We start from the raw sequence: 21,820 nt of genomic DNA, 5'->3' as shown, positions 1-21,820 counted from the left end.
TAGTAAACCAAGAACAGATGGGGGAAGAACTGGAAATGTAGAAATATAAAAGGCATTGTGTTTCTAATGTATTGAGTGTAGAGAATTGGAATATTAGTGAAAATTAATATTCTATTTTATAAACCATTGAAAAGCAAAATGCTAATTATATTATAGTATATAATTGATTGCAAAACGCATCCTCATTTAAGGGATCTAAACTGGAAACAAAAAGTATGCCACGTAGAATTAATGGACTACAGCATTGGCTTTTATTCTTTGTAAGCTTCAAATTCACTATGGTTGACATCAAATCCAAATGATGATTTCTTTAATAGATATGGTACAGGGAGAAGATTCAACAGGCCAGAATGAGTCTTGGATCCCACCTGGTGCTTCTGATTTGGCTGCTACGAATTTCAAACATATCCACCCACCCACTGACATTTTTGACAAGAAATGTTCTCTAGAATCAACCTCTTTGCAAAAGTTTCATTTAAATCTAGCCCATCTATATGGGGAAACATTTGGAAGTGTTAGGGATGTCCAATCTCCTGTCATGATGAAAGTCCACATCAATGGGCGTACACATATGTCAAGACTCATCAAATGGTATGCTTAAAATAAATGAGCCTATTGTATGCCAACTAAACTGCTAGAGTAGTTATTTTCAAGAAATAGCAATTAGGACAAGGTGGGAAGCCTGCCTTATACTTCAGTGACCTTCCTTAGGGGATGATAATAAAGTAGAGATTATAATCACAGACACAAATGTCTACACTGCAATAAGATCTTTAAAAGAGCACTGGGGAGCCAGCCAATTGTGAGTAGCTATCTAAATTAGAACTGAAAGGAAACGTTGCAAACGAAATGATGCCTCAGATGTCTTTGGAGGTAAATCACCAAGCAGAAAAGAAAGATGAGTGCTCTAGAAATTATCGTCTGTCGGGTAGCTTCATAGCATTGTTAGTAAAACATCCACACTATGTCTAAAGCATGTGGTGTTGCTAATCTACTCAATAACCTTGTGGACTTTACTTCATGTAGACAAGGAATCTTTTGATCATATCTTTTCTCCTACAGTTTCTTTCTACAGGAGGTATCAGTGGTGTGTGTCTTTTTCACACATAAACTCTGCTTCCTTTGGCAAACTTCATCTACTTATTTCATTGTGTGTATGCTGTCTGGGCGGAGAGTGCATATGTGCACTTGTACCGGTTGGAAGACACGTTTCTGGAGACATTCTCTGCTTCTGTCTTTTGATGTGGGATTTGGGGTCAAGCTCAAGCCATCAGGATTCAGTGTCAAGCACCAAAAGGCATCATAACTCACAGCAGAGGGGGTCTTTCTTTCATTCTTCCAGATATCACTGGTTGTCACTATTCCTTGACAGCCCTTTGTTCCATTGCATCATACCATCTGCTGCTTCTACCTGCACATGGCATTCTCTTGTGTATGTGTGTGCATGCATGTGTGTGCATGCATGTGTGTGTATGCATGTGTGTGTATTTGTGTGAGTGTATGTGTGCATGTATTTATGGGTATATATGTATATGTGTATGTATGTGTGTATGTGTGTGCATGTGTATATGTATGTGTATATGTGTATGTATGTGTGTATTTATGTGTATGTATATATGTATATGTATATATGTGTGTATGTGTGTGTGCGTGCTTGCCCATGCACACGTGTGTGTGTGTGTGTGTGTTGCCTAAATCTGCTCATCTGAGTCTTAGTTACTGTTCTATAATGATGAGGAGACACCATGGCCAACACAACTTAGAAAATAAAGTATTTAATTGGGGGCTTGCTCACAGCTTCAGAGAGCTAGTTCATTACCTTCATGACAGGGGATGTAGCAACATTCAGGCAGGCAAGCAGTGACAGAGTTTCAGACACACAGAGAGAAACAGCCTAGCAGACAATTTTGAAACCTCGAAACCTACCCCCAGTGTCACACCTACTCTAAGAAGTCCAAACAGTTCCCTTATCTGGGATTCAAGCATTCAAATGCACGTGCCTAAGAGGTCATCTTTATTCAACCATCACTCTCTACACGACTTTTCTATAAAGACACCACTCACTGGATTTAGGATTCACCCTAATTCAATACACTATCACTTTAACTCATCACTACTGTATTCTAATGGTATTAGTAGGTATGACTTTTAGAAGGATGCTATTTAACCCAGTTAAGTCTATTGTCACCAACTAAAGCAAACACCTATCCTATGTGCAAAATACATTTGCTTCTTCTTAAAACACTCACAAGTTTTAATCCATTCTAACATTAACCCTAAGTCCCTATCTCATTTAACATAAACATAAATGTTCAAAATCAGATAATCTAAATCATCAAAGCATGGTTAATACTCTGGGAACAATCTTCCTCCACATAAAATTCACCTGCTTCTGTGAATCAGTAAAACCTAAAAAGGTACAAAAGTACAAATTGACCATAGTACAGTGGTGAGCAGGAATGGAAGAGCTGTCCTCTTTGAAACAAGGAGAAAATAGGAGTGAGGAACACATCTCACAAACAAGTTCCAACCGCAGCCCTCCACTAGCTTTGGGGACTGACAGTGTGGTTCTTTTCTGTCCTCTTGGCAGCCTCATACTCTTCGTCATTAATCTGGAAGTCTTCTCTTTCCATTACATTAAGACATTAGCAAATAGTAAATAATAATAATCTGAAAAAACAGCTTTACTTTTATACAATTAAAGAGCTACTTTATCTGACAGAATTCTACACCAGTTTCAACTTGCTTATATCTGAATATTTTATTATTCAACAATTAAAAGAAACCCTTTAAACATTGAATTTTTTATGATAATCCATACATGGATTTTAGGGTATAAGGACTCAAAACATCACATATCTTCCTAATCTATGCATCCAATACAGCAGTGCAAATTCATCTAATAAATTTCAAAACTGCAACAGAAGCTTGTATTCACCTTTGAAGGCCCTAGGGCTACAAATCTAACTCTGTCACATAGTACTACAATAGAGGAAACTTGGATTGTTAAGGACAAATTTAATGAATTATATTATTAATATAACTTATCACTGAAAATTACAATACAATTGAAATGAAAATTACTTATGTACAGTTCTAGTTAGAGAAATTTGGGCTGTTAATAAACTTTAATGCTTTATATAAATTCCACATAAAGTATGCCTTTGTAGTAAATGACAACACATACACTTGAGATAATGGAGATATTAGAATATGTTGTTCATGTTCAGAAAGTTGTATTCTACTCCCTTAGAATGTCTTTTTCCCCCTCAGAGTACTTTTATAGTTACAAATGGTTTGTATTAACTATAGCAGAATATGTTAATGGTTATCACTCCTCTATTGCATTGAAGTCTTTTATGGATGTCATGTAGGCTTAGCTAAGTACCACAATTCTTTTTCTAGTCATAGAAGATGACTAACTAGGCTAAACATTTCTTAACACTTTAGTACCTTGTCATGTAATAAATCAATATTGAGTTTGTGCCAGATCGTTAGTATTGCCTGACTAGAATCTGAGTTAAGTAAATGCCAAGGAATTGTGCTTTATTTTGTGTTTGAACAAGGACACCTATGTACTTGATCAAACATTATTCTGGGTACTTTTCTGGGAATTTTTTATATAAAATTAAAGTCAGTAATTTAAGTGCTCTGATCTGAGTGGTCCTCACTGAGTCAATTGAAGACCTAAACAGAAAGGGCACTGTCAAAATTTTAGTTTGAAGTTCAACATTCAAAACTTCATAAAGTCCAATTTACAGAAATTAAAGTTTATTAGTTTTTCAAAGTTAAATTTTCAGTGGCCTTATGAAACAGTGTTTTCAAGCCATGACAGGGACAGAATAAACTAACTCTCTCTGGATGTGACTGCATGAAAAAAATGTATACAATATTAAGAAAAAGTTCTAGTAAGCATAAGGGAGGCTCTTGAACTTATACCACTAACTAAAGAGCTACTGGTAATTAATTTATAGTTGATGCAAACATGGCATTCAATTTTCCTCAAGGACGCAGTCCCTAATAGGCTGTTCATGTTCCAAAACACAGTCATTGTGGTGATATCTTGCTTATACAAATAAAAATTGTCTGAAGATCAAAGGTTGGAGTTTAACACTAGCTAAACATAGAGGTCTGGAAGTCTGTCTGTACAGACAGGAAGTGAGATGGCTGGGCAGAGACAGAAAGTGAGATGGCTGGGCACAGAGAGAATATAGGCAGGAAGAAACAGGAACTCACTCTTTTCACCAGGAAGCTAATGAGGTAAAGGTAGATTTGGCTTGCTCACCCTCTCTGCTCTCTCAGAATTTTCCTCTACATCTGACTCCAGGTTTTTATCATGTAGACCAATTAAGAACTCCATTTACACCCTTCCCTGACAATGAGATTGACGACTACCTTATATGCCATCCTAGAGCCCTCATCCAGTGACTGATGGAAGTAGAGGCAGACACCCACAGCTAAACACTGAACTGAACTCCTAGAAACCAGTTGCAGAGAGGGAGGAGTGATGAGTAAAGGGGTCAATGATGACCAGTCTGGTGAAACCCACAGAAACAGCTGACCTGAACAAGGCGGAGCTCATGGACCCCAGACTGATGGCTGAGAGGCTATCATGGGACTGATACAGACTCTCTGAACATGGGTGTCAGTGAGGAGGCAATCTATGGAGCCTTGGGTACTAGATCAGTATTTATCCCTGGTGTACAAATGGACTTTGGAAGCCCATTCCACATGAGGGATATTCTCTCAGTCTGGACACATAGGGAAGGGCCTAGGCCCTTCCTGGGATGCTATGACAGACTTTGGAGATCCCCCATGGAGGGCCTCACCCTCCCTGGGAAGCAAAATGGGGATTGGGTGGAGGGTTGGAGGGGTAGAGGTTGGGTACAGTGAAGGAAGAGGGGAGGGAGAGGGATCTGGGATTGACATGTGAAGCAAGCTTGTTTCTAATTTAAATAAAAAAGAATAGTATAGATTTTGAAGCATGCGATATACACTTACCATAGTAATATTATAGTACCTATTTATTTCATAGATTTTTAATTTCATATGACTTTCAAACAAACTACTTTGACACAAAAACAAGAACACCATTTACAAGCCATATATCCACAAACCTACTGACAGCACTAGGTGGGTTTAAAAGAGTGCATAAAGTTGAGAGATAAAAGTGGCTGGGGTACAATGGAAGGAGTTGGAGGAAGGATGGAGTCACTGATTTGATCAAAACACATTATATGCATGTATGAAATTATCAAACAATGAATTATAAAAGAAACAAAGGGAAATTTTAACAATAGCAGTCATTTTCATAGTTTTTAATTTGCCTTATTTTCAAGAAATTTTCTGAAGATCTAAGGTAGCCTTACAAACAAAATACCAGAAATCATGGGAAAAATAAGCAACCTTGTAGTCAATAGAAGAAACAAACAAATAAAAAAGATTGGAGCCTTTTCAGACTATTGTTTGACTTGTCTGGCAGTTCCCTGGAAGACTCTCCTACCAAGCCTGTCTTATGTGACTAACTCATAAAACTTGCCAATGCCAACAACAGATATAAATGTCTACTGAAAGCAATCCCAGACAATTGTTGAATATCTTAGTTGCCTGAAGCAGACGATAACAGTTGTAACAAACATTAAAGAAAATGATCATAAGGAGGATCTGAAGAATGAGACCTCCAAGTTCTGACATGTTCTTGGGAATCTAGGAAAACTCCAGGAAGGCACATGCTCAATATACTTGAGAAGGACACTGCACATGTAGAAAGCAAAGGCTCAACCACAAATGTCTGTTGGTTAGCTGACTGGCAGTGGCATGCCCTGAAAGCACTCAAACCTCCTGAAACACACATCATCTCCCAGAATCTGGAGTAACGTAGCTGTAATGACTACCCCTGACAATGAATATACTGTTTACAAAATTAGCCAAGAAAGGTCATTAAGCAAATAACAGTAAAGCCCATGAAGTGTCCTATTTTTGAGGCACTACCTCAAATATTTGCTTTTAAACCAAAACCACGGTGTATAAGAAAGTAAAAAATTCTGACACACAAAATTAGGGGAACACAGCTAACTGAAATTGTTAAGAAAGGTGATACATTGGGCTACCTTGAAAAATAAAAATATTAGCTACCTTAAATGCATTCAAAGAAGTATAATAAATGGCATCCAAAGAACTTAAAGGAAAACATGAGAAAACTATCTCACAAGAGAAGTCATAAAGAAATGTAAAGTAGATAGAAATAAACAGAATTTCTAAAGCTAGAAAATTTAATAAGTGAAATGATAAGTTCATTAGATTTCAATAACATAGTTGAGAAAATATGAATGATATCTTGATCAAAACACATTATATACATATGAAATTCTCAAATAATAAATTACAAAAGGAAAAAAAGGTAAATTTTGACAACAGTGATTATTTTTGTAGTATTTTAATGTGCTTTGTTCTCAAGCCTTGAAAGTAGTTCAGTGATTACTGTTTAATCAGAGTAATAGAAATTTAGGAAAGAATAAAGAAAATCAAAGAGTTCTTCAAAGATCTATGGACTATGTCAAACATTCCCATATATACATGGAGGAAAATTAAGAATGAGAAAAAAGCCGGGCAGTGGTTGTGCACGCCTTTAATCCCAGCACTCAGGAGGCAGAGGCAGGCGGATCTCTGTGAGTTCGACACCAAGCCTGGTCTACTGAGCGAGTTCCAGGACAGGCTCCAAAACAATACAGAGAAACCCTGTCTCAAAAAACCAAAAAAAAAAAAAAGAATGAGAAGAGAAAGATAAAAGATAAAAAAATTGAAATAATTGCCTCCAATACTCAAATTCGATGAATCAAATTAGTTTTACCATCTATTCTAAAACTAGGCCAAATCCTAATATGAAAAATTAAAATTCTCCACATTGTAAACATGTATTAAAAGTAGAGTGAAGCAATGGGAAAGAACAAAATTGTCACCCAAAACTTCTACATGCAATCAGATAGGCCATTGAAAATGGAAGGGCACTGTCGCACATGCTTGTAATTGCATCTGCTTGGGAAAGAGGGGCAAGAAGATTGTGTAAGCCCAGAACATTGAGTAAAGCACAAGGAAAAAGGTAAGACCCCATCTAAATAAACAAAACCAAAAAAAATGCAGAAGTTGTGACAGTACCAGGTAAAAACATATGAGAAAGCCTCTCTCTCAGATCTTACCTATAGGAAGCACAAAAGGGAGTCCTTCCAACTAAATGAAAGGATGCCACACATAAGTTTTAGAAACACTGATAATTTTGTATGAATTATTTAAATGTATACAAAAATATACTTTCATTTTACTCATAGCTGCTATTCTCTAACATTTAAAAGGCAGGATCATAAAGCAATGCTTAGTAGGCTGCATTCATAGTTATAAAACCTACTGATATGGAATTTTACAGTAACAAGACAAAGGAAGAAATGAAGGTGAAGTCACATTGGAATGGTTTTACTATTTTAATTGTATGAATTTGAACCAGATTGCAGTAAATTAAGATGTTCTGTGGAACTGAGGTTAGTAACAAGAAATTAAAAGACATAACCAAATACACATGAGAATTAGAATGTTACAATAAACAACAGTTGCTTAACACAAAAGAATGCAATAATGGAAGAAGAAAAGAACAAAGATACAGGAACATATAAGAAATAAATACCAAATGCAAACTCTACATTACATTAAAGATGAATGGATTAACTTCTCCACTCAAAAGGCCAAATCTACAGAAGTAACTTTTAAAACTCTTGATCCAGACCTGACGCTCAACAGAGGATAAGCACAGCTTACCCCTAGACCTGGGGCAAGAAGGATTTCACCATGAACCTGCCTGGTGCCTCTGGTGCTGGGCAGGAGGGTACCACTCTGATGACCATGTACAATGTGGTAAAATGGGAGAAGGGGGTTGGTAAGGGAGAGGGAGAGGGAGCGAGATCAAAATAGAACTACCTAGAAAGCTAAAGTGATTTAACAGACATCACATAAAATAGAATTTAATTAAAATTGTTTTATCATAGTAAATATATTCTTCAGTAAGAGTTGAATAAAACACCATTATACAACATAATAAAACTTTAACACAAATTGATAGTCAAAGCAAAAAGACACCCTGTAATTAAAAATGTTCATCAAAATTATATAACAATTATAAATACACAAGCTCCTAACAACAGAACCTGAAAACTGATTAAGCAAAAAATAATACAATTGAAGAAAAATGAAAAATTCAACAATATCAGTGTTTTCCATATTTTACTTCCAAAATACATGTAGAGCATTTGTATAAATATTCAACCAAAAATAAAATATTTGATCAGAATTTAAAGCAACTAAAGCTAATAGACAGGTGTCAGCACTTCCGCATGTACAAGCCCAGGCACAGTAGCTAAGAGTGTTTCCGAGTCTTCCAGAGGACCTGAGTTTGCTTCCCAACATTCATGTCAGCCACCTGGAGCTATATCCACACACATGTGGCATGCTTTCAACATTGATATCTTGCTTCCATATGCCGAAGCACACACAAGAGTACCTGCACACCATGCACACACACAACACAAGAAAACAAAAAGAAATCACCAATAATAAAGTCTTTACAAATCTTACCCCCAGAGAAAAAATGCAGGTGTGAATATGAAATAGGCCTCGGGACATACATGTCATAAGGCTTGTTCTCCTGTTGTGACACTAGGAGCAGTTATTGGTTCATGGGAGGCTCTGGCCAAACTGATGGGGTGGTTCAGAGATAGACTCAAAATTTGATGTCATTTTGGTAGGTCCTAGAAACTAGAAGATGGCACTTAGCTGGGGTATCCCTGTGGGTACAGTTTGACATGTATCTCTTGGCTCTGTCTCCTCCTGTGTTGTTGGGGGCACAGAGGTTTGTGTATTCACAGAGAAGCACTGGGAGAATTAGCTGACTGTTAATCACCCAGTCTGTATTTTCAATGGAGGAGATGAAAATCAAACACCTGCCCAGAGTAGATTTTCCTAACAACCTGATGACCTTTTTGCTGTATGTGGAGGCACACATCACCCATCTTTTGCTATAGAGGCAGACCTCACCGAAATCCCCCAAAATCTCAGAAGCTTTATCCTTAGGGAGATTCCACATGTACTTTATGGCCTGCTTACCTCGACGCTATCCATCAGAGACCACACTAGACTCTAGACTTTTAGCTATAGGACCCACTCTCATGGTCATGTGTATTTTGGAAAGGAGTCTCTGGGTAGCCACACCTTAAGTTTTATCATGCACCTGGAACTGGACTGCTTGGACTGCTTTGTGCCTGGAAACCTTTTCCCACACTGTGCTGTATTTTAAATCTGTTGACAATGAACCACCTGGCATTAGACTCCCCCAAGTCTGATCCAGGTTGAGAAAAGTCAGTCTGCACTGGGTTTTCACTCTTGTCTCTTCACAGGGTTTGTGTGACACCTGCAGGGACCCCCAACATTTCTAGGCCCCTCTCTCTTTCATGGCTGCAATGAGCACCTGTGCTTCAGCGCGGGCCTCAAAACAGTGAAGAAAGGAGATGGTGGACTGAAAGTTACGAAGCCATGACACAAGATAATCTTTTCTCCTTGAAGGTGGCTTTCAAAGATATTTGTTTCACAGCCAGAAAAAAAGCTCCCTAGTTGGTCATATGATGTTAGATCCCCAGTATAGAAAACAGGAAGACAGTAGAAGTTAAGAAAACTACCAGGCAGATGTCTCATGAATATCAGCACAGAAGTATGCAGCAGAATACCACAAGGCCAATTCCAGTAGTTTATGAAAAGCATTATACACTATGAGCTGAAAGGGCTCGCTCAAAAAACGCAAAATCCATGTGGTGTACGAAAATTCATGCAATATAATAGAGTAACAGGATAATTTTACATGATAATCTCAGAAAAAAATTTCTACTGGTGAGCTATGTCTTATTATCACCATGTATCAAATTCAATACTATGTTATGATTAAATAAAATTGCAGCATGGTACAAGGGTAGCTCTCCAACTGGCAGTGACAGGGGCAGGCTCTCGGTTTTTGCCTGGACAGCTAGCATTGTGCTAGGGGGCAGCTGCGTCACAAAGACGCTTGCCTCATGAACTGCATCAAAGCTGTCTTCATGAAGCTGCGAAAGGGATTCTCATGGCTACCCATTAATAAATTATAGAACTTCGTTTTGCATTTTAAATGCTATCAAACGAAGCAGTGTTCGTCCTTACATCTTGTTTCCATCCTCTGTGCTTGCCCTACACGAAATGGTTGGTATTTTGACCTTTCCAATGAAAAACTTCGGTTTTTCATTTGTCTTTATCAGCTTACAAAAAAAAATAGTTTATATTGGGATACTTGAAACAAGGTTTATTCTGTTCTTTCTGACTCATCTTGCCCCGTGCCCCCACTTGCCCTGGTGGCTTCCAGTCCCTAGTAGTCTCCTTTCTGTTCTCATGGCTCATGCTTTCTAGATAGTCACAAAATGCCGTGTTGTTTCCACAGTGCCTTTCCAAAGAGAAACAGAGGCTTTGCTGGCAGAACCAAGGGCACCCTGTACAGGTCTAAGCATGACATCTCGGTTCATTCAAGAATTGGAGGCAAGTACAATAAGGAAAGAGGGCAAGTGCACCACTTCTGTAGACTCGAATCTAACAAAAGAGCCTCTGGTACCTCAGCAGGAGACACACAGGATGGGTTTCTCACTTACCAGTTCATTTACACTTTAGTCCCCCATGCCACAGAGTGGCTGGGCCTGCTTAGCAGTCTAAGCTGGAATATAGGATGACAATTTATACTTATAAAGGATATCAGAATATTCATTATTTTAACTACATTATATCGCTGCCTGGTGATTCAGAAACAGTGCGTGTGCTTTTTGAATTAGATAAAGCCATCTAAATCGATTAAAATCCATGCTAAAAGCAGAATTTCTGGCCTTGAAGTTGGTGCTCAGTCTATTTTTTCATTGCAACTCCAGGCATCTGGACTCGGGGGTGGGTTAATTAACCTCCATAGCTTTAAATTTGCCCATAAAATGGTGATAATAAGACACACCTTACAGTCATGTACTGTGCTAATTAATTGAATTGGAAAAAGCACTGCCGTATCTATGCAAGGAAATTATAAATTGTAAATATTTCCATCAATTTAATTGATAAAGGATCATATTTCATACCATTTATCAACAGGGATCATGACAAAGATACATTGAATAATGCATAAAATGATAAAAAAAATGCCTCCATCACTCAAGAAGAAGTGCTTGAAAAAAACCTCACTCCAGTCAGCATCCATGACTCATTCACTGAAGAGAGCTAATGACTTTCATTCCACGGGCATGCAGGCTACAGCAATGAGAATGTTGACTGCTTTGACAAGGGGATCACTCTCATTTGGGATTGTATTTCAAATAAGTGGCCAATATTCCACTCTTCAGTGCAATTCATTGCAGTTTCGAATGTAAGTTATATTTTTTTAAAAAACAACATAATTCATTCTATTTCATAGTAGCCAGACTAAAATTTTTATACCAATATTAAATATAATTATAAACAAATTTATTTGTAAGTAAATAAGTATCATAGTACAGCTCAGTAAAGTATTATTTCATCTATGTCTACTTTCTTAAATGAGTTTTTCTGTCTGTCAGTTCTATAAAGCATGACAAGCAAGAATCTGAAAACCAAAAATAAAAAACAGCTAAATAATTCCATCTCAAAACTATAAGTAAATAATTTAAGGACTTCTGTTTCAGACATGAACCTAAAGTTGAAGCTCCAAAGCCGCATAAACTTGGAATTATATGGTGATAAAAGGCCAGTGCTGCCTGCAAGAAATGAAACATTGGACCTTTAAATGTGCCTATGGCACAGTTTGTAGCTATTCTCAATCATAACACAGAGCCCATTGATTTCTGCTCCCCAAACAGGAGGCCAGGTTCTCAGGGGCCCTCTATGAAGCCTTTCCCCAGCACCTGTTCTTTTCCCCTGACCAAATGTATGCACTTAACCCAGAGCAAGCTTTTAAATGTACAAATTCTATCTAAATTAAGTTGAGTTGGGTCCTGGTTTGCTAGCGGAGCTGATGTGCCTGTGTACCCATGCCCAGGATGCTGCTACTGCATCTTTTACGAAGATCAACCCTGTGGTCCAAGGCCAAGCAGGGTGTCTCAGGTGTTCATACTTAAAATTCCACGTTTCCCATGTCTCCTCTACAGTAATCTTCTCATTTATAAAGCCCAAAGACCGTGACATGTGTATATCATGTACTGTGTACTTGTGTGCCTGTGTATACATCTATATATATATATATATATATATATATATATATATATACATATATATATATGCAGAATAATCTTTCCATTCATAAATCCTGATGAGAGTGGCATGTATACATCATGAGTGTATTTGTGTGTCTATGTACCCACTTTCACATATATATTCAGCCTAGGTCAACCTGATTAACAAGCACAACATCTTACCTGCCCAATAATAGAAATATGCAGAACTGTAATCTACCCATACTAACTGTAATCTACCCATACTACTGTATCTCTCTTCATGTAGCTGTGAATTTTAATGCTGACCTAAAGGATTTTATGCACTGACAAAATTTACCCTTCCTTTCAACCATCCATAAGGTGAAGCATCATTTTGGGGCGTCTGTTATTTCTTTAAGCAAAATAACTTTTTCTCTCAGGGAGATCAGTCAAATAAATGTAATGAAGTGATCCAATCTTAGTTCTTTCAAAATTATATCTTTGTGAAATTTGCACCTTATTAAAAATGTTTTCACAATTACCTGAAATATCTGTTTGATTTCATTTACAAAGCTAAGGTTGAGTTTATTACCAAAGGAACAAAATGAAAAAATCATGTGTTGCCAGAAAAGGTTTTGGGAAACTGAAGTCATCATGGTAGAAACATAAAATGATACAGCCACTATAGAAATGTGTTTCCAGTTCCTCCAAGAGTTAAACTTAGCCTTAGTACATGATCATCAGTTTTACTCATTGGCGTATACCTAAGTTTGTCCACTTGACACAGTCTAGAAACATCTGGGAAGACAGTTTTGATAAGGTTGGCCTTTGTGCCTGTTGTGGGGGTTGGCTTGATTTTGTTAATTAATACTGGGGGGGCCTAGGTGACACACCTCCTGAGCTTGCATCCTGAACTGCAGATGAAATTAAGCTAACTAGTAAGTATGCATGCATTCATGCTCTCGCTCCTCTAAACTGTGGATGTGTCTATCTAGTTGAGTTCCTACGATGACTTCCGTGCAATAATGAAGAAATTGTAGTGAAAATAAACTTTCTCTGCACTAAGGCCCTTTTTGGTCAGGGAGTTAAAGAGCAACTGAAAGAAAACTATAATGGTTCCAGAACTGAAAACAAATGCACAAACAGACGCCAATATAAGCAAGTTTGTAAGAATATCACCCAGTCTCTAGTGGTCACAACACAGCACTCACCCCATCCATATTGATACCTACTACTAAATTAGTGAATAAACAAACTGTGGCACCTGCTGAAATATCCAGCCACAAAACTGAATGAAATTCTATGCCTAGATGCATTCAGAAAACATGTTAAATGAAATGGAGATTATGCTAAATAGAACATGAAAGAGAAAATATATTCGGATCCCACTTACATGAGTATTTTAGTTCATTCCTCCCCAATCTAAGATATCTTTTAGTTTAAACTGAGTAATTTCTAAGTAATGGAAGTTCACTTTTCAGAACTCTTGAGGATAAAAAGAACAAGATCAAGATGCCATCAGAGCTGGTGTCTGGTGAGGACATGGTCTTTGTTCAGAGGTGACACATTCTGGCTGCACACTCACGTGGTCAAAGGACAAACGAGAACAAAGTGTCCTTTGTATGGCCACAAATTTGATCCATGCACATGCATGATATGCACACATCTTATATGTGCATACTCTTGCCTATATATCCCCTTCCACTGAATCACCCCTGTATGCCATCTCTCTCAGCACAAACGTGAATTCTGAAGAACATAAACAAACAAAAGTAGGTAAGTTCAGAAAGGCAGCAAGGAGAGATGTTGCCCAGAGCTAAGATAATGAGAACTCTGGGAGTCTGTTTACAGGATACAGAATTCTGTTAGAGCAGATTAAATGCTTCTGAGTGCTGCTGTGTACTCTTGTGTGTCTGAGGAGTCACCGGGTGTCATGCCCTGAAATTGGAATTATAGGTTGTTGTGAACTTCCTGATGCAGATGCTGAGAACTGGACTCAGGTCCTCTTAAAGAACATGTTCGTAACCACTGAGCCATCTCTCCAGCCCCTAAACACCGAATTATATGATTAAAGTAGTTTACAGAATAATTTTCACAGTATAAACATATTTTAGAGGCATAGTCTTGACAATGTTGTCCAATCTAGACTGGAGATAATGGTCTTTCTGTCTCGGCCTTCTAAATATGTGCAGTTACAAGTGTGTGTGTGCTTATGGCTGACTGTTCATTACATATATTTACCGCAAACTAATCCTTAAGGTTAATAGGAATTAATTTAGTATATTTCTTCAAAAACTTTTCAGTACAATTTGACCCATTATTTTTTCATAGCAACCATAAGTTTTTCTACTTCTTGTGTGTGTGTCTGTGTGTGTGTGTGCACCAAATCCAGTTTCTGAAAGTGGTAAAGGGCACACAGTCTTCCAATTTATTAAATGAGAAAATAAACATAAAGTTTACCTTTGCAATTCTGTTGATGTTCACAGGAAAATACCCTTCTTGAGGTTTATTAAACTCTAATCATTTTCCTGAAAGATTAGCAGCAATTATCATTAAGGCTTAAGCACTTAGCTGTGACTACTGCAATAAATCTTATTAAGATAACTGAAACATACTTTTTCTGCATGTAGCAACCTGTCTCCGAATCACAACCATCTGTAAGTGGTGATTGCCTGGTGCATGCAGATGGGAGTAAAACAACTGTAAAGCTATACCATTCTTTAATCATCAGTTGGTACCAAACAAACTGAACCCTGAGTCAGACTATTTGCATTTGAAAGATTATATGATCGCTGTAATTAACAAATGCTCGCTAGGTCTCTGATATAAACGAATTATGAGTACCTGATTAAAAATAACTCTTGAACTGTGCAGACCCCCTCTCTAATCTCTGACAGATCATAAAAAATCATATGTTAACAATAGAGGAACTGGTTTCAAGTTTTTATTGCACACAATTCCCCTACAGATTTAAAATGACAGAAGAAGGGAAGAGAGTAATTTATTCTTTCTGGCTTCCAGCACTGAATCGTAAGACCTCGGAATCCATAACTTCGGGGCTACACTAAACTGCTGTCAACCTAAATCAGCTACAAAGGTGAGCACCTGCCCTGCTTGCTTCCCCTCAAGGCAAGGAAAAAGCAGATCCATGGTACTCACAAAGCCCACATCATGGAGTGAGAAAAAAATCAAGGAGATCAATATCTTTCTTAGAGTGACCACATACTGCCCAACCTGATCGCTTTCCGCTGCATTAATAGCCAGAGGACAGGGGCATGAGCTCTGTGCAACAAAGAAAATGAGTTTGCAACTGAGAATGCTTTGCTTACAGTCCTGAGTGTATTAGCAAGATGAACCTTCAAATTACATAACCATTACAGTCTCCTCATCTATTAAAATAAAGAGACAAAGATACGCACATGTACACACACAGGTACATACACACACACATATATACATACACATACACACATGTACATACACATGCATATGCACACATACACACATTCATACACATACGCATGTACACATACATACAAACAGGTACACACACAAGTACATGCACACTCAAGCACAGGCACACTCAAGCACATACATACACACAATCATGGACACACACAAACACATGCACACTGGATTCCTTGAGCTTTGACTGATGTGATCTCAGATCACAGTGGTGTGCAATGAGTGGCTAACACACTTTTGTTAAATAAGGAAGGGTAGTAAGAAAGGTAATTAATGACAGTCAGCCTTAGCAGCCAGTGTTGATCATTAGGTCATTTTACATTCTCAATTAATATAAAGTATTTCTACTTTGCCAAGAATTCATTTAGGAGGGAAAAGCAAGAACCTAGGAAGAGGCTTAAGTTTTCTTTCCCCAGCCATTAGCTGCATAGCTTTGCAAGGTGGTTAACTTCACTGTACTTCTTACTCATCTGCAAAGTGGGTGTGACAATGATCCACTCGCTGTGTTCTTAGGGGTGGGACATGAGTTGACACACCCAAACTGAGAATAGATCCAGGTAACAGCAATTGTCTGCTAGTCACATATGAGCCCCGGGGGTGCACTACAGCCCTGACCTGGTCCCCGACTTCACGTGGCTTATATCCTACTGGGTCACAGGCTTTGAAAAATAAATATGAAAATACCTAACTGGAAATTACAGGAGAGGGACTGGGGAGAAATGTGAGTATATTCAGCAAGCCTGAGAAATCAGAGCTAATTGGTTCATGTCAGGTTCTCCATCCACAAGTCTCAAAAGTGCTGTCTCTATGCTGGCCAATAAAAGAAATATATCCCAAAGTACAGAGGCTCACACAGGGACGTCTCCGCATGTCTTTTCTTTCCTCCTCTCCACCATGCTTAACCATCTTAAACTCAGCTTGCTTTGTCCGTATTTGTCCAAAGTTTATTGTTATTATTATTTGCAGGAAAAAGTTTTCTTAACCTCACATGACCTCATGCTTTGAGACGCCAGATGCTGAAGGATATTGAAATTATATTTAAAGCAGTGTTACACTCAAATTAAGATGTATTTTCTGCTAGATTACACTTTTAAAAGACCGTCATCACATATTATATACACTTAGATATCAAATGACTGCATTTACATCTGAACCAAAATAAAAGCTGAAAGTGGTTAATGAAGTTCTAATTCATAGCCTTGAATGTTTTTAGCCTACTACATCCAAATTATTTTTTTAAATAACTACCACTAGGAAGGCTAATGCAGTGCAGATGACACCCAAATATTTGCAATAGGTCACGTGACACCACATGCAGCAGCTCAACAATTGACTATAATAGGTTTAAGAAGGAATGATAGGCTGCCTTGATGTTTAAATAGATAATACTTTCTATTAAATCTTTTAAAAAAACTTGATTAACACCAGAAATATTTCTCACTTTGCCAAAAGAAACCCTCATTAAGGAAATTTTCACTGAGTTACATACAATATGCTCATCTGTTACCATGAACTTGTTTTTACTCTATATGCAAAGCTGCGTGTTTATTTCTCTGTTCTAGTTCAGCTCAAAAAGCCAAAAATATGAAGCAGATGTGGTGACTTTCTGTGTACTGGGAGGCACAATTATGCTTCTTTGAATCGCTTAGGCTACACAGTTGCCCTCCCTAGAGCACGTGGAAGCTCAAAGATGCTTTGCAGCAGAGTGCCCAGCCTGCTACCTGTCAAGGAACCGAGTCGGCAGGCTGCAGCTAGCTGATTGCCATGGACGCTTCCTGGTGGCCCCGCCAGCCAGAGCACGTGAGCATCACGAGTACACAGGGCAAGCCTCGGCTAACTGCGAGTGCTATCTTACCTGAGGGCTGGCTGTGTGACAGCACACTGTAAGATCCACGTTGCGCGGCAGTCAAACATGGGCCAGCCTTCAGTCAGTCCCTCTTCTGAGTTAACAGAAAGCTGGGCAACAGCCAAGAGCGAAGGAGGAAAAGCTCCGAAAGCAGGAGTTTCAGCCCCGATTCCTTCAAACCTGTGCCTGCCAGGTCCGCCTGTGCTTCCACAGCACGTGGTGTTGCTTTTTCTCTCCCCGAGAATAGTTTCAAAACATGTGGGAATTGCTATAATCGAAGAGAAGTCTCGAAACAAATGGTAATTTTGTTCTCAAAAAGGAAACTTTTCTTCAGGCTGTGGGAGGAGAAGAAAGGAAGCTTCCTTTTCTTCTAAAATAAGCGAATGCTGAAAATGATGGCATTCACAGACTCCTGCCTTGGTCTGTCAGTTTACAAATTCCAAAGGGGATATAGAAACAAAAGTTACAGGAGGGTGTGTCTGAATAGGAATATATACAGACAACCAAGTTCGTGAGGTCATAAATTTAATCCAAAGAAGGAGACCAATGGACCAATAAAGTATGTGTTTTTCCTTAAAGACAACCAGGAACCAACACTCACCCATTCAGAATTCGTTTGCTTAATGCAGACTTGAACGTGCTGCTGCATGTTAATGAGTCAGAAATGAAAATACAAACAATTTGCTCCCACGTGCAAAGGGGGAAAAGAGGTAGAGCTGGAAACTTAATTCTTAGGGCAGTAACAACATATTTCCCCCTGTAGTGAGGACCCTGGGACATTCGAGAGGAGAAGACACAAACCAGACACTCTGCCTGAAGAAAATCAGGAGGCTTTACTATCATTTTTATCCCTGGTCAGGCCAGATTTTCAGACTAGTTCCCAATGTCTAATGACTACTCTAGTCTGCTCTCACTGATCCACTCCTTTTCTCTACAAACCACTCAAACCAGCTGAACGTGAGAAAATATAGTCAGAAGGCCTTCATACTTGGGCTCTTTAACCTGAGAAACACACAGTCCTATCTGACCACTGCCAGCTATACTGACTCATTATAATCATCGTCATCTAGCCAGTAGCACTGAGGGATAATTTGTTTTGCTGTTTTGATTTTCTGTTCATGCTAATTGCTACACATTGTGCAGGCTATATCATCTCCAGCCTCCCATGACCACCTGACCCCCTGGATTGCTATCCTGGGCTGCTGAAGGGAGGTAGCTTGTCTGTGTTGGTTGAATCAGATAGGACTGAGGAAGCTAGAAGACGAGGCACAGGAGACACCAATGCGCACGATGGAAATTGTACACATGCCAGCCATCGGATCAACGGGAAGAACAGCCCTGATCTGAATGCTCGACAGTTATGAAGGGAGCAGAGACGCCCACTGCTGCTGTGACTAGTTGTTGTGGAGACAGTGTTGGGGTGGAATATCCACACACTGCTTCCAGAGTTCACTCTAACCCTCTCACAAACGAACTTTGCCTGACACCTAGATCAAGCACTTGAATGTAGACAAGGCCAAGCACAGTTTGTCCTGCAGCTCCACATCGCAAGGTAAAGAAGAATGTCCTTGGGTGGCTGCTGCCTGTACATGAATGTGGAACGGGCCAATGGACGCAGACTGAGAACTCTGTGACTTAGGATGTGTGCATAGCAAATCTTAGGAAAGCTCCACACTGGCAATGGCTTTTCTGCACAGCGGATGGTGCCTCCTCCATTTGTGAAGGGAAACAAAGACACACTTCCCTCATTAATAGTGTGTCCTGGGTAACAGCGTATGTCTACTTGTCTCACAAGGTAGAATCATCAGAGGAAGGCACCTCCAATGAGGAAATGCCTCCATGAGATACAGCTTTAAGGCATTTTCTCACTTATGATCAACGGGGGAGGGCCCAGCCCATGGTGGGTGGTGCCATACCTGGGCTGATGGTCCTGGGTTCTATAAGAAGGTGGACTGAGCAAGTTATAGGAACATCGGCTCCTGCCTCTGGGATCCTGCCATGTTTCAGTTCCTGTTCTGACTTCTTTATTGCTGAACAGCAATGCTGATGTGTAAGCCTAATAAACCCTTTCCTTCTCAACTTGCTTTTTGGTCATGATATTTGTTGCAGTAATAGAAATCCTAAGACAGGGCAGAAAACTTAGCTCAGCTGTCTATCTACCACATTAATATTATATTTCAGGAAATGTGAATAGTATAATGACCGTGACAGAAGCATGTATGAAATATTCCAAAGAAGCAAGAAGAGATGGTCAAAGCTCTGTCGAAGATGAGACTGTGCTCAGGACAAAACCAGACCTTGCCTGGGTCAGTCAGGCAGATGGAACAGGACACATGCTCAACAGCTGCCTGTGCAAAACCACCAAATGAGAGCTCAGAGCATGCTAGTGGGGTTTGCACTGCAGGGCACAGTCAGCTGGGTTGCATCACCCTTGTGGAGTTTGAACTCATCTTTCAGACATACAAATGACATTCAGAGTTTAGAGCAATGGTACCGTGTGATGGAACAGTAAGCAGCGTTCAGATTTTCATTTCCATACATAAGTGCCATCGCAGGTTATTCTCCCTGGGTACAAACATACAATTCCGTATTACCTTCAATCACACTCTACTGGGTGCACTTCACTCAGACAAGTTTGAAAGCCGTACCTTGTCAATTGCAAGGACAAGCTAAGGAGACTGTGCAAACATGCCCAGTCCCTTTTACAAAAATCTCCAATTACAATGAACCTCGATTATTCGAGACTAGAATACTTGAATGCTGGGCTCTGAGGAGCAGAAGCTTTGGTGTCACTGCTGTGTATGCTGTGAAGACCAGCGCTTTGAAACACAAGAAAGAAGAGCATTTCAAATTGTATAAATGATAATTATATAACGTATTTCCCACCCCCATAATAGTTTCTCCTAAAGTGTGCAGTTGCGCAGGATGGCTTATATACAAATATGTAGATATATACAAACTGAAATACCAAACATTGTAAAGGAGATTAAATGAGTGGGCATTACATATGGAATACAGTTTATAAGAAACCCTGTTTTGTCATAATGAGATGTTTTCCAAGTCCTCCTTCATTCTGTAAAGATGCTCAGATACACGTCATATTTTCATAGGACAAAAGGAAATCCAAAATGCATTCTTACAGATCAGAAAGACAGGATCTGACATGAGGTACCTTTGTGTCATCTCAAGTGAGTTAAAGAGTAGAGAGAGAATCTCAGCCATGTGAGAGGTAGAAAACACTCTCTGTAGCCATGCATTTAACTGGCACAGAATACACTATAGCAAACCAGGGAGGCTTTTAATAGAGTCCATCAACTTTCTGCTGCTTGGGAACAAGTCAAAATACTTACTATCTATTGTGACCACAGAAAATAGGAAGGGAGAAAGGGTTCGGGGTTTTCAGAATATGTGCTTATAATCTGTAGAGTATCAAATCTGTCTGAAGACTCCAATGTTTAAAGTCGTCAAGGTGTAACTGATTGTCACATTAGCAAGACAACGTTTCCTCAGAAAAACTTCACATTATGCAGGGAAAAGTAAGAAAAAATAATGTTGACAATGTTTCCAACAGGAAGAGTAAGCATAGCAACTTCTAATCTAAAAGCTGTAGTCAGAAATTTGGTACATTCACACAATGGACTACTATTCAACAGAAGAAAAAAACAATGGAATCTTGAAATTTGCAGGCAAATGGATGGCACTAGAAGAAATCATCCTGAGTGAGTAACCCAGTCACAAAAAGACAAACATGGTATGTACTCACTCATATATGGATTTTAGACATGAACCAGGGGAGTGACAGCATACAAGCCAACTGCCAGAGAGTCTGGGAAACAAAACCTTTAACCCCTTTAACCAATGACTGATGGAAGCAGAGGCAGACAGCCACAGCTAAACACTTAGCTGAACACAAGGAACCCAGAGACAGAGAGGGAGGACTGATGAGCATAGTGGTCAAGACTGGTCTTGTTTAGCCCACAGAAACAGCTGACTTGTCACGGTTTAGCTCTTGAAACCCAGACTGAGGGCTGGGAATCCAGCATGGGACTTATCAAAACCCCCTGGATGTGGGTGTTAGTGAGGAGGCCTAGGCAATCTATGGGGCCTTGGGTAGTATATCAGTATTTATCCCTGGCATACAAATGGACTTTGGGTGCCCATCCCACAATGAGAGATGCATTCTCAGCCTGGACTCTTGGGGGAGGGCCTAGGCCCTGCCCTGGATGAATTGACAGACTCTGAATATTCC

Source organism: Mesocricetus auratus, unplaced genomic scaffold, assembly GCF_017639785.1.
Source record: "Mesocricetus auratus isolate SY011 unplaced genomic scaffold, BCM_Maur_2.0 Super-Scaffold_100020, whole genome shotgun sequence".
Taxonomy (NCBI): domain Eukaryota; kingdom Metazoa; phylum Chordata; class Mammalia; order Rodentia; family Cricetidae; genus Mesocricetus; species Mesocricetus auratus.
Note: the sequence above shows the minus strand (reverse complement) of the source record.